We start from the raw sequence: 13,430 nt of genomic DNA on the forward strand, positions 1-13,430 counted from the left end.
GTGACATATGTATTCATATCAGTAGGCTGTACAACACAAAAGGGGAATAAAACTATTCTCAAAGTGGGTAAGAGTCGAAAGCGAAAAAGATGAGATCATTCTCAACTCACTATCACAAGGGTTAGTCACTACACAGACTCATTCTACTTAACTTTTCATGCACAGAGGGAAGTTGGAACAAACACCAACTCAGTTAAATAGAACCTGCTCTTACCATGAGAAACAGATTTCCCAATCTTCTCCTCCTCTTCTTCATCTTTAATGTTGACATTCAGCTCCAGTGTTTGACTGCAGTCTTCCAGCTTCACTGATGCCATCTCTGGAGAAACGGTCACAAAAGTTAGTCTTGACAGTTCTGGCACTTTCTTTATTCTCAAAAAATATATTATATTTATTTTTGTTCAATTATCTAAGTCCTCTATTGGCTGTACCGGTTGACATATAGTACATTCGGAAAGTATTCAGACCTCTTGACCTTCTCCACATTTTGTTACGTTACAGCATTTTTCTAAAATTGATTAAATTGTTTTTTCCCCCTCAATCTACACACAATACCCCATAACGGAAAAATCACATTTACATAAGTATTCCGACCCTTTACTCAGTGCTTTATTGAAGCACCTTTGGCAGCAATTAGTCTCGAGTCTTCTTGGGTATGATGCTACAAGCTTGGCACACCTGTATTTAGGGAGTTTCTCCCATTCTTCTCTGCAGATCCTGCACACTTATTTTCAGGTCTCTCCAGAGATGTTCAATCAGGTTCAAGTCCGGGCTCTGGATGGTCCACTCAAGGACATTCAGAGACTTGTCCCGAAGCCACTCCTGCGTTGTTTTGGCTGGGTGCTTAGGGTCGTTGTCCTGTTGGAAGGTGAACCTTCGCCCCAGTATGAGGTCCTGAGCTCTCTGGAGCAGGTTTTCATCAAGGATCTCTCTGTACTTTGCTCCGTTCATCTTTCCCTCAATCCGCACTAGTCTTCCAGGCCCTGCTGGTGAAAAACATCCCCACAGCATGATGCTGCCACCACCATGCTTCACCGTAGGGATGGTGCCAGGTTTCCTCCAGATGTGACACTTGGCATTCAGGCCAAAGACTTCAATCTTGGTTTCATCAGACCAGAGAATCTTGTTTCTCATGGTCTGATAGGCCGTTAGGTGCCTTTTGGCAAACTCCAAGTGGGCTGTCATGTGCCTTTTACTGAGGAGTGGCTTCCATCTGGCCACTCTACCATAAAGGCCTGATTGGTGGAGTGCTACAGAGATGGTTGTCCTTCTGGAAGGTTCTCCCATCTCAACAGAGGAACTCTGGAGCTCTGTCAGAGTGACCTTCGGGTTCTTGGTCACCTCCCTGACTAAGGCCCTTCTCCCTGTATTTCTCAGTTTGGCCGGGTGGCCAGCTCTAGGAAGAGTCTTGGTGGTTCCAAACTTCTTCCATTTAAGAATGATGGAGGCCACTGTGTTCTTGGGGACCTTCATTGCTGCAGAAATGTTTTGGGACCATTCCCCAGATCTGTGCCTCGACACAATCCTGTCTCAGAGCTCTACGGACAATTCCTTTGACCTCATGGCTTGGTTTTTGCTCTGACATGCACTGTCAACTGTGGGACCTTATATAGACAGGTATGTGCCATTCCAAATCATGTCCAATCAATTGAATTTACCACAGGTGGACTCCAATCAAGTTGTAGAAACATCTCAAGGATATCAATGGAAACAGGAGGCACATGAGCTTAATTTCAAGTCTCATAGCAAAGGGTCTGAAAACTTACGTAAATAAGTTATTTCTGCTTTGTTTGTTTTTATGTGCAAAAATGTCTAAAACCTGTTTTCGCTTTGTCATGAGGGGAAACATTTTTACATCCATTTTAGAATAATGCTGTAACATAATAAAATGAGGAAAAAGTCAAGGGGTCTGAATACTTTCTGAATGCACTGTATATCATCCACTCACTATCACAAGGGTTAGTAACTACAGACTCATTTCATAGAAAAATTTATGCACTCACTAACTGTAAGTCGCTCTGGATAAGAGTATCTGCTAAATGACTAAAATGTAAAATGTAAATAGAACAATACTGGTGTCAAACCATGCAAGTTTCAGTAGCATGAAATAACATCTACCTTCTCATTGAAACAGTTCTACTGCAACTTTTCATGCACAGTGGGAAGTTGGAATGAATAACAAACTTAGTTAGAGAGAACCTTTTCTTACCATGAGAAACAGATTTCCCAATCTTCTCCTCCTCTTCTTCATCTTTAATGTTGACATTCAGCTCCAGTGTTTGACTGCAGTCTTCCAGCTTCACTGATGCCATCTCTGGCTCCTGCTTAGCAAACTGGGCTCCACTGTCACAATCAGGACCCAGTGACTGTAGGTTTGGACTCAGTGTGGAAGGAGAGAGGCAGGCTGGGTTTGTCCTCACTGTTGATGTTACCGGCCTCAGACTTAATCTGAGTCGGCCTGTAGTAATAAAGAGAAACAGACACAAAAGGTTATTGTCTTGACAGTTCTGGCACTTCCTTTCTCTAAAAATATATTATATTTCTTATTTTTCAATTATCTAATTCAGTGCTTGACTTGGACTGAAATAGGTGCTGGTACTGTTTATATTAAGGTGCAGGAACTCCACAGTACTGTTGAGTTAATATTCTATAAGAGGAACATGAGCTCAAGCCGTAGAAATTTGAGGTGCCGGTACTCAGCTCTGGTGAGCTCCTGTCCAAGTCAAGCATTGATCTCATTTCAATAGATCAGGTAGCTAAGCATAGAAAACAAAACATGAATTCATTCACATTAGACACAAAGTACCCACTTTAAATTAGGCTACACAATGTAAGTGTACTTAACCTATAGTAGATTTCCCAAATTCACATAAATGACTTAAAAACCATGTAGTAAAGTTACTGTATGTTTTAGGCAGCACTATGTACTATGTTCCTGAATAACCTGGTCTTCACTGTCTTATTTCAATCAAAAACCAATTGTATTTCCGTTCACACCACAGTAACATTTATAGACAAAGATAGAAACAACTGAATGTGTCTGAATATTAGTACACATGTAGAAAACCGATAATCATTACATTCAGCTTCAAAACTGTAGTGCAACCGTGAAAATTGTCTCTCTGATGCACCCGCACTGTCCGCACTGAAGTCCATTGACGCTGACCGAGAAGACGCCGCCATTTTACCAGCTTGTGAATTTTACACAAAACCAATAACGCAAAACGAACTCAGAAATATCAAATAAATTGATTATTTATTAAACTAACATGAGAAAATTATGTGCATCCACTCAGACAAACCCAAAGTCTCTAGCTATGTGACTTGTAAAATAGTTTTTATCACGTTCTTCCCTCGGTTTGACAAAAGAATAACACTTCAAACCTTTGCCAAACGTGATAATACCTTAACGGATTTGTTACTTAGCATGGTATGACATGTTCTTTAGATATTAGAACGTTTAAACGTGCTATTACATACCTGTAGTAATAAATAGAAACGGACACAAAGATTATCTTCTTGACTGCACAGTTCTGACGCTTTCCTTATACTGAAGAACGGTGCGCGCATGCCCGGAACTTCCTGTTCCCCCACTACCACCGTCCGTGCATTCCGGCATCCTTGGAATGGCCCTACCCCATTACATGAGAAGGGGGTCGCTTCTCTCTCTCTCTCTCTCTCTCTCTCTCTCTCTCTCTCTCTCTCTCTCTCTCTCTCTCTCTCTCTCTCTCTCTCTCTCTCTCTCTCTCTCTCTCTCTCTCTCTCTCTCTCTCTCTCTCTCTCTCTCTCTCTCTCTCTCTCTCTCTCTCTCTCTCTCTCTCTCTCTCTCTCTCTCTCCTCTCCTCTCCTCTCCTCTCCTCTCCTCTCCAATTTCAATTTAAGGGCTTTATTGGCATGGGAAACGTATGTTAACATTGCCAAAGCAAGTAAAGTAGATAGTAAACAAAAGTGAAATAAACAATAAATATTAACAGTAAACATTACACTCAGAAGTTCCAAAAGAATAAAGACATTTCAAATGTCATATCATTTATATATATACAGTGTTGTAACAATGTGAAAATAGTTAAAGTACAAATGGGAAAATAAATAAACATAAATATGGGTTGTATTTACAATGGTCTCTCTCTCTCTCTCTCTCTCTCTCTCTCTCTCTCTCTCTCTCTCTCTCTCTCCCTTCTTCTTCTTCTTCTTCTTCTTCTTCTTCTTCTTTTTCTTTTTCTTTTTCTTCTTCTTCTTCTTCTTTTTCTTCTTCTTCTTTTATGGCGGACTTCATCCAAAAGTTGTATTGCTGCCTCCAACTGGACGGTTTGAAACCACAAAAATATATAAAATTAAAAATTAATCCATACTGGGTCGCTGTCTCTTCCGGAACACATCTCCTTTGCATAGAGTTGATCAAGCTGTTGATTGTGGCCTGTGGAATGTTGTCCCACTCCTCTTCAATGGCTGTGCGAAGTTGCTGTATATTGGCGGGAACTGGAACAAGCGGTGTTACAGGTCGATCCAGACCATCCCAAACATGCTCAATGGGTGATATGTCTGGTGAGTATGCAGTCCATGGAAGAATTGGGACATTTTCAGCTTCCAGGAATTGTGTACAGATCCTTGAGACATGGGGCTGTGCATTATCATGATGAAACATGAGGTGATGGAGGTGGATGAATGGCAGGACAATGGGCCTCAGGATCCGCTCCCCACACCACTCCCCACACAACACCCTACACCTCATCTGCAATTGTGAGAAATTAACATTAAATTCTCTGTCAACAGCTCTGGTGGACATTCCTGCAGTCAGCATGCCAATTGCGTGGTCCCTCAACTTGAGACATCTGTGGCATTGGGTTGTGTGATAAAACTGCACATTTTAGAGTGGCATTTTTGAATTTGCATTTATTAGGTGCACCAGTGTAATTATGATCATGCTGTTTAATCAGCTTCTTGATATGCCACACCTTTGAGGTAGATGGATTATCTTGGCAAAGGAGAAATGCTCACTAATAGGGATGTAAACAAATTTGTGCACAAAATTGAAAAGATGAGATTCCGTGTGTGTGGAACATTTCTGGGATCTTTTATTCCAGCTCATGAAACATGGGACCAACGCTTTACATGTTGCGTACAGTATAAAAAAAATTATAATACAAACTACAATAACAAAATGTAAATTAAACTAAAATAAGCCTGCTTTTCTGTTCTAATCAGGTTCCTACACAGGCTCAGAAGGATCCTGGAAGGGAGGAAAAATTTCTGGCGACACTAGTCCTTGCAGTGTTTCTGCTGTGAAGTCTGAGGCCCAAAAACATATCAGTTGCAGATATAATAAGGTCCAGCTTGTTGGACTTGTTGTGCAGTACAATTAATAACTGTGGCTATAAATACTAAAAATCCACTTTCTTCACAATATTTGTATCCAGATCACTTGATTGACGTACAACATTTGCAACTGATTTTCTGTACAGTCCTGATCCTTGACACCTCAACCTCTTTCACCCTAACAGAACACTCTGGGAATTCGGGAATATGATCCCCACCACAGTTGCAACATTTTACATTCACAGACTCTTCAATAACATGTTCCTTCCGTCTGCAAACAATTGACACGTGGGTGTCTAAAGGAAAGTAGTGGGCGTGTGGAAAGGAGTGGGTGTGTCTAAAGGAAAGTAGTGGGCGTGTGGAAAGGAGTGGGTGTGTCTAAAGGAAAGTAGTGGAAAGGAAATGGAAGGTGGTACCCATACAACATGATGTTTACATCCCCAGTTTGCTACCTAGCCAGTAGCCACATTGCAACATGGTGGACTCCCAGCAAGGCACTTGTTATCAGGTAGAAATCTAGCTAGCTAATTCAGCCAAATGCTATTTCAACATGTTTTTGATGATCTCATTTATGTATAGATTTGCCAGTGGATATCTGTAATGGTAGACTCAGTTATTCCAGTTTGGCTATAAACCTTTTTCTGATGTGATGTCATTCTTCGGATTTCATCTCTCAATTATCTAAGGTTAGCTAATTTCACCCATATAGCTACTAATGTCAGACATTGCATTCATCCTAGCTACTATACTATCAACTGGCTTGCTATATTAGGTAGATCTAGATGTGAGGGGAAACTTCATATATTTGTATTATCTATAAAGATTATAAAAAGGCCATTAGGTAGCTAGCTAGGTTGAAACTGCTGGGGAATATCTATCTAGATAGCTAACTCCCACTATCAACTGAGTTCATCAATGTATCTAAGGATATATTTCTAGAAATAAACTATATTTTCTAGTCATATTTTAAAGACTTAAGCACATAACACCCAGACAGATGTAGAACTTCAGGGACCTCCCAAGGATCAGGAAAATATCCTTAATCTTGAGGTTTATTCTGGAGTTTATTCAGGAAGGAACACATGTTAGATAAAAATACAGGTAACTGCCACAACCATGGAAACACTTGAGTAAATGAGGGATTCAAAATATATTGAAAGCAGGTGCTTCAACACAGGTGTGGTTCCTGAGTTAATTAAGCAATTAACATTGCATCATGCTTAGGGTCATGCATAAAAATGCTGGGTAGGCCAATATTTTGGCTACCATGGCAATGCCCCCATAGGATGACAATGCCCCCATCCACAGGGCACAAGTGTCTAAACCATATGCCATGACCGTCTCAGTCACCAGATCTCAACCAAATTGAACACATATGGGAGATTCTGGAGCGGCTCCTGAGACGAAGAATGGTGTCGCTTCCCTCCAATAGAGTTCAGACACTTGTAGAATCCATACCAAGGTATTCTGGCTCATGGTGGCCCAACGCCCTATTAAGACACTATGTTGGTGTTTCCTTAATCTTGGCAGTTACATGTAGATCCACACATTATTGTCTATTTCATGCAGAATTGTCATCTCATTGTTCCTTAGGGAGCTCGTTCTATAATACAGACGTGGGTGATTTCTGTCCCAGGTAGTTGCAAAAATCTGGTAACTTTTCCTTAATTCCCTTGTTTCCCAGAAAACCCGGTTGGAAGGTTTCTGGAATCACGTTTTCTTTTGCTAATCCATGCAGGTTTGTCATCTGATTTCCAAGGAGTCTGGTGGAGATGGATGCAACCATACTCCAAGGCAGGACATTTCCCCACATCCAGGTTGAGGCCTGCTACCAGCAGGAACATGGATCACCTCATGTCAGTGTCAGTAAGTCATGATGGCACACATCACTCACAGTTGAGACGAGCACAGGGTCAAGGTGCAGTGCAGCGCCCCTGGATGGAGAGCATGTTGCGGTGTTAATGGCCTTGCTCAAGGGCCCAACAGTAGGGGAATGTCTTTAGGATGAGAACCCAGCAGCCCTCCAGTTGCCACATCAATTCCCTGGGCCAATGGGAGGTCATGGGTGAGGGCTTGGTGGTCAGAGAGAGTGGGTGAGTTCGTTTAACATGGCCCGGTGCCCCGGGTGGGTGGAGTTTACAAATTTTAGACCATTCCTATAGTCCTTATGGGAAATCTCCACCAATCTGGAGCACCGGGCCATGCAAAACGAACTGGCCCAGTAAGAGGGCATGTTACAGACATTGAAGACAGAACTTGAACCACAGAGTAAGGCTGCCTTAAAGTCAGCATGCACATATCGCATGTTGGACACAGCAGTGTGGTGAGGACACTGGTCTACTTTTCAATAGACACGTCTTTGCAACTTTTCTAATGGCCGGCCTCCCCCAACACTCCTCACATTGAGTTGCTGCGTCTGATTTAATAGTCCCTTATAGTCCTCAATAATCAACAATGTAATACTTATTACAGGTTAACTCTCTTGCTTTCTTTCAAGCACACTCAGTACTTCTATCCATCCCTCTCCAGGTGCTAGAGACAGAACATTCCAAGGACCTCCAGAGCCTTCTGACCAATTACCTGCCATCTCTCCAGAGCACAGAGAAGTAGGCTCCATTTGTAATAGTATACTTATGCAACGTCACTAGTGCTGTCTGTGTGATATAGCAGATAATCAAGGGTCCCTGGTTGGGTTTACTGTACTTCAGAACTCATGCTCTCTCCCTCAAAGTCTCCCAGACTTGAATAAAAACGTGTTCTTCCCCCTGTCCCCAGGTGTCTGCTGGGCCATGGAGCTGCTCCAGAGCAGCATATCAAAAAACATGCCACCCTGTTGCCAGCTGTCAGCAGGCCGTTCCCTGAGGAAGGATGCAACGGTCAAGGCTTTCAATGGCCAAATTTGGGGGATGACTAAATGCAATAAAGCTGTGTAAACGACGCATGTTCATTTTTATTACTTAAGTTACAAAATAATAACTTTTTCATAGCATGTTGGTCTTCACATTTTTACAATGGTAACTTAAACAACATGCAGACTTTATCAATCAAGACAACACTTAGAGCTTATGATTCAAAAGTTCAGAAATCATGTCTCATATCCAGGGTGAATAACACTTTTATTCATGTACATCAGACATGACATGCGTCAACTAAAATATACACTGAATGTACAAAACATTAGGAACACTTGCTCTTTCCATGACAGCCTGGACAGGTGAATGCTATGATCCCTTATTGATGTCACCTGTTAAATCTACTTTAAAATCAGTGTAGATGAAGGTGAGGAGACAGATTAAAGAAGGACTTTAAAGCCTTGAGATAATTGAGACATGGATTGTGTATGTGTGCCATTTAGAGGGTGAATGGGCAAGACAAAATGTGTTATAATCAAATCAAATACAAAAGCTGAAGATTATACACACATCCAGGTAATCAAATCAACCATATGCACTGAGCTTGTCTGAGAGGTTGAAGCGCACTAAATACTAAATAAATGATACCAGAGTCTGTTGTAAAATTTTATTGCAAAGCCTTTATTCATTATTAAAGGGTTGCTTTGTTATTTTAAAAACACAAATGCTTGATTATGTATTTTATATTGGATTTTGCATTGTATTATGCATGTGATACGTGGTTGGGATACGACTGTGATATGTGGTTGTCTCTCCTGGCTATCTTAAGATGAATGCACTAGCTGTGGGTCTCTCTGGATGGGAGCATCTTCTAAATGAGTAAATTGTCATGTAAATATAGTGCTATTTACAGTGAGTACTACACAGCTCTTTCAATCAGCGTAGATAAAGGTGAGGTGACAGGTTAAAGAAGGATTTTTAAGCCTTGAGACATGGATTGTGCATGTTTGCCATTCAGAGGTTAAATGGGCAAGAAAAAAGATTTAAGTGTCTTTGAACGGGGTATGTGTCAGTAATGCTGTAGGTGGGTGTAGTGGTGGAATCAAGCGCAGGACACCGAAGTATAGTCCAAAAGACTTTAGTGAAATTTCCAACAAGGAAAAATAGAACAAACTTGCCCGAAGGCGAAACTACGCACGTAGGCGACAAAACAAAAGGCGCACTACAACAGGTGCGTAAAACGCTCCAACACAGTGGAGTAAAGCTCAACCGAGCTAATAAGTAATTCCTACAAGCAAACACACGACAGAAATAAATCAATCACACACAACACTAGACAAACACAACGAGAAACTTATAGGACACTAATTACACTAAACGATAACAGGTGTCACAACAAACAGACAAAAGCAAACGAACATAGAAACATGCAACGGTGGCAGCTAGTATTCCAGAGACAACGAACGCCGAAGCCTGCCCGAGCAAGGAAGAAAGGCAGCCTCGGCCGAAACCGTGACAGTACCCCCCCCCTTGACGCGCGGCTCCAGACGTGCGCCGACTCCGGCCTCGGGGACGACCAGGAGGACGCGGAGCAGGGTGCGTCGGGTGCCCACGATGGAATTCCGTCAGGAGAGACGGGTCCAAAATGTCTCTCCTCGGCACCCAGCACCGTTCCTCCGGACCGTACCCCTCCCACTCCACTAGATATTGGAGACCCCCCATCCGACGTCTCGAATCCAAGATGGACCTCACGGAGTACGCCGGTGCCCCCTCGATGTCCAATGGGGGCGGAGGAGTCTCCCTGATCTCACTTTCTTGGAGTGGGCCAGCTACCACCGGCCTGAGAAGAGACACATGGAACGAGGGGTTAATACTTTTATATTCAACAGGTAGTTGTAATTTGTAACACACCTCGTTCAACCTTCTCAGGACTTTAAATGGCCCTACAAACCGCCGACCCAGCTTCCGACAGGGCAGGCGAAGGGGCAGGTTTCTGGTAGAGAGCCAGACTCGATCACCAGGTGCGTACACCGGTCCCTCACTGCGGTGGAGATCGGCGCTCGCCTTATGACGACGGAGGGCCCGCTGCAGGTGGACGTGTGCAGCGTTCCATGTCTCCTCCGAGTGCCGCGCCCACTCATCCACCGCAGGAGCCTCGATCTGGCTCTGCTGCCAAGGTGCCAGAACCGGCTGGTAACCTAACACACATTGAAAAGGGGTTAGGTTAGTGGAGGAATGGCGTAGGGAATTCTGGGCCATCTCGGCCCAGGGAACGTACCTTGCCCACTCCTCCGGCCGGTCCTGGCAGTATGTTCTAAGAAACCTACCCACATCCTGGTTCACGCGTTCCACCTGCCCATTACTCTCCGGGTGGTAACCCGAGGTGAGGCTCACCGAGACCCCCAACCGCTCCACAAAGGCTCTCCAGACCCTGGAGGTAAATTGGGGACCTCGATCAGACACAATATCCTCGGGTACCCCGTAGTGCCGGAACACATGGGTGAATAGTGCTTCGGCAGTTTGCAGGGCAGTAGGAAGGCCCGGCATGGGGAGCAAACGACAGGCCTTAGAAAACCGGTCCACAACGACCAGTATAGTGGTATTCCCCTGTGAAGGAGGAAGGTCAGTAAGGAAATCCACCGAGAGGTGAGACCATGGTCGTTGTGGAACGGGCAGGGGTAGTAACTTACCCCTAGGCAGATGTCTAGGCGCCTTACACTGGGCGCACACCGAGCAGGAGGAAACATAAACCCTCACATCCCTCGCCAACGTGGGCCACCAGTACTTGGCACTAAGACAGTGCACTGTCCGGCCGATACCAGGGTGTCCAGAGGAGGGTGACGTGTGAGCCCAATAGATCAATCGATCCCGAACCTCGAGCGGAACGTACTTCCGACCCTCCGGGCATTGCGGTGGACTAGGGTCGGTGCGTAACGCCCGCTCGAGTTCAGCATCGACCTCCCACACTACCGGTGCCACCAGACACGACTCCGGCAGTATGGGAGTGGGCTCCACGGACCTCTCCTCCGTGTCATACCGCCGAGACAGTGCATCTGCCTTACCGTTCTGTGACCCAGGGATGTACGTGTTCTTAAATGTAAACCGGGTCAAAAACATATTCCATCTTGCCTGGCGAGGGTTCAGCCTCCTCGCTGCCCGGATGTACTCCAGGTTACGGTGGTCCGTCAAAATGAGGAAAGGGTGTTGAGCCCCCTCAAGCCAGTGCCTCCACACCTTTAGGGCCTGTACCACGGCTAACAGCTCCCTGTCCCCTACGTCATAGTTTCGCTCCACCGGACTGAGCTTCTTGGAATAAAAAGCACAGGGGCGGAGTTTAGGTGGCGCGCCTGACCGTTGTGAAAGCACGGCTCCTATACCGGCCTCTGACGCGTCCACCTCTACCTGAAATGGCAAAGAGGGATCCGGATGCGCCAGCACCGGGGCCGAGGTAAACAGGTCCTTCAGCCTCCCAAACGCCCTGTCCGCCTCGGCAGACCACTGCAGACGCACTGGACCCCCCTTCAAAAGAGACGTGATGGGAGCTGCCACCTGTCCAAAACCCCGGATAAACCTCCGGTAGTAATTCGCAAACCCCAAAAACTGCTGCACCTCCTTCACAGTGGTTGGTGTTTGCCAATTACGCACGGCTGACACCCGGTCTACCTCCATCTTCACCCCTGACGCAGACAACTGATACCCCAAAAAGGAGACCGACTCCTGGAAAAACAGACACTTCTCTGCCTTAACATACAGGTCGTGCTCCACCAGCCTCCGCAACACTCTGCGCACCAGGGCCACATGCTCGACTCGGGTAGGCGAGTACACGAGAATGTCATCTATGTACACAACCACCCCCTGCCCCTGCATGTCCCTGAAGATCTCATCCACGAATGATTGGAAAACTGACGGAGCGTTCATCAACCCGTATGGCATGACAAGATACTCGTAATGGCCCGAGGTGGTACTAAAGGCTGTCTTCCATTCATCGCCCTCCCTGATGCGCACCAAGTTGTACGCGCTCCTGAGATCTAATTTAGTGAAGAAACGCGCCCCATGCAATGACTCAGTCATGGTCGCAATCAGCGGGAGTGGATAACTGTACTTCACCGTGATCTGATTGAGACCATGGTAATCGATGCACGGGCGTAACCCACCATCCTTTTTCTTCACAAAAAAGAAACTCGAGGACGCAGGGGAAGTGGAAGGCCGTATGTATCCTTGTCTCAGAGATTCGTCTATGTAAGTCTCCATAGCTTTCTTCTCCTCCTGAGACAGAGGATACACATGGCTCCGTGGGAGCGCAGCTCCTGCCTGGAGGTCTATCGCACAATCCCCCTGCCTATGGGGCGGCAACCGCGTCGCCCTCGACTTACTAAACGCAATAGCCAAATCCCCATACTCAGGGGGAACGTACAATGCGGGCACCTGGTTTGGACTCTCCACCGAGGTAGCCCCTACGGAAACGCCTAAACATCGACCCACACACTGGGCAGACCACTCCATCAGAGCCCTCTCCTGCCACGAAATAGATGGGTTATGGGTACTCAACCAGGGCATGCCCAGCACCACCGGATACACAGGCGAGTCGATCAGAAATAGCTGAATCATCTCCTGATGACCCCCCTGCGCACACATCCTAAGTGGCGCAGTGACCTCCCTGATCAAGCCCGCACCCAACGGACGGCTATCTAGGGCATGAACGGGGAAAGGGACATCAACAGGGAGAAGGGGAATCCCTAAGGCTAAACAAAACTTCTTATCAACAAAATTCCCAGCCGCGCCTGAATCTACCAGCGCCTTATGCTGGGAATGAGGTGCTACCTGTGGAAAACGCACAGGTATACAGAAATGTGCAACAGAGAGCTCTGGGTGAGTGGGGCGCCTACTCACCTGGAAGGACTCCCCAGTGCGGGACCTGTCGTCCTCTCCCCTAGGAGGCCATCCCCAGCACCTAGCCGCGGTGTGTCCTCCCCGACCACAGTTGGTGCAGGAGATGGACCTCCTCGTAAGCCGACCCCTCCTCTCTCTAGCGCCAGCGCCCCCGAGCTCCATGGGGCACGGCTCGGAGGCGCTGGAGGGTGAAATGGACGGACCCCCCTCGGAACGTCCGCGGGTAGCTAGCAGGTTATCCAGCCTGATGGACATGTCGACCAACTGGTCGAACGAGAGGCTGGTGTCCCTACAGGCCAGCTCCCTACGGACGTCCTCGTGTAGACTACATCTGTAGTGATCGATGAGAGCCCGCTCATTCCACCCTGCATC

The sequence above is a fragment of the Coregonus lavaretus genome (genome assembly GCF_964263955.1).
Source record: "Coregonus lavaretus genome assembly, chromosome: 35".
Classification (NCBI taxonomy): domain Eukaryota; kingdom Metazoa; phylum Chordata; class Actinopteri; order Salmoniformes; family Salmonidae; genus Coregonus; species Coregonus lavaretus.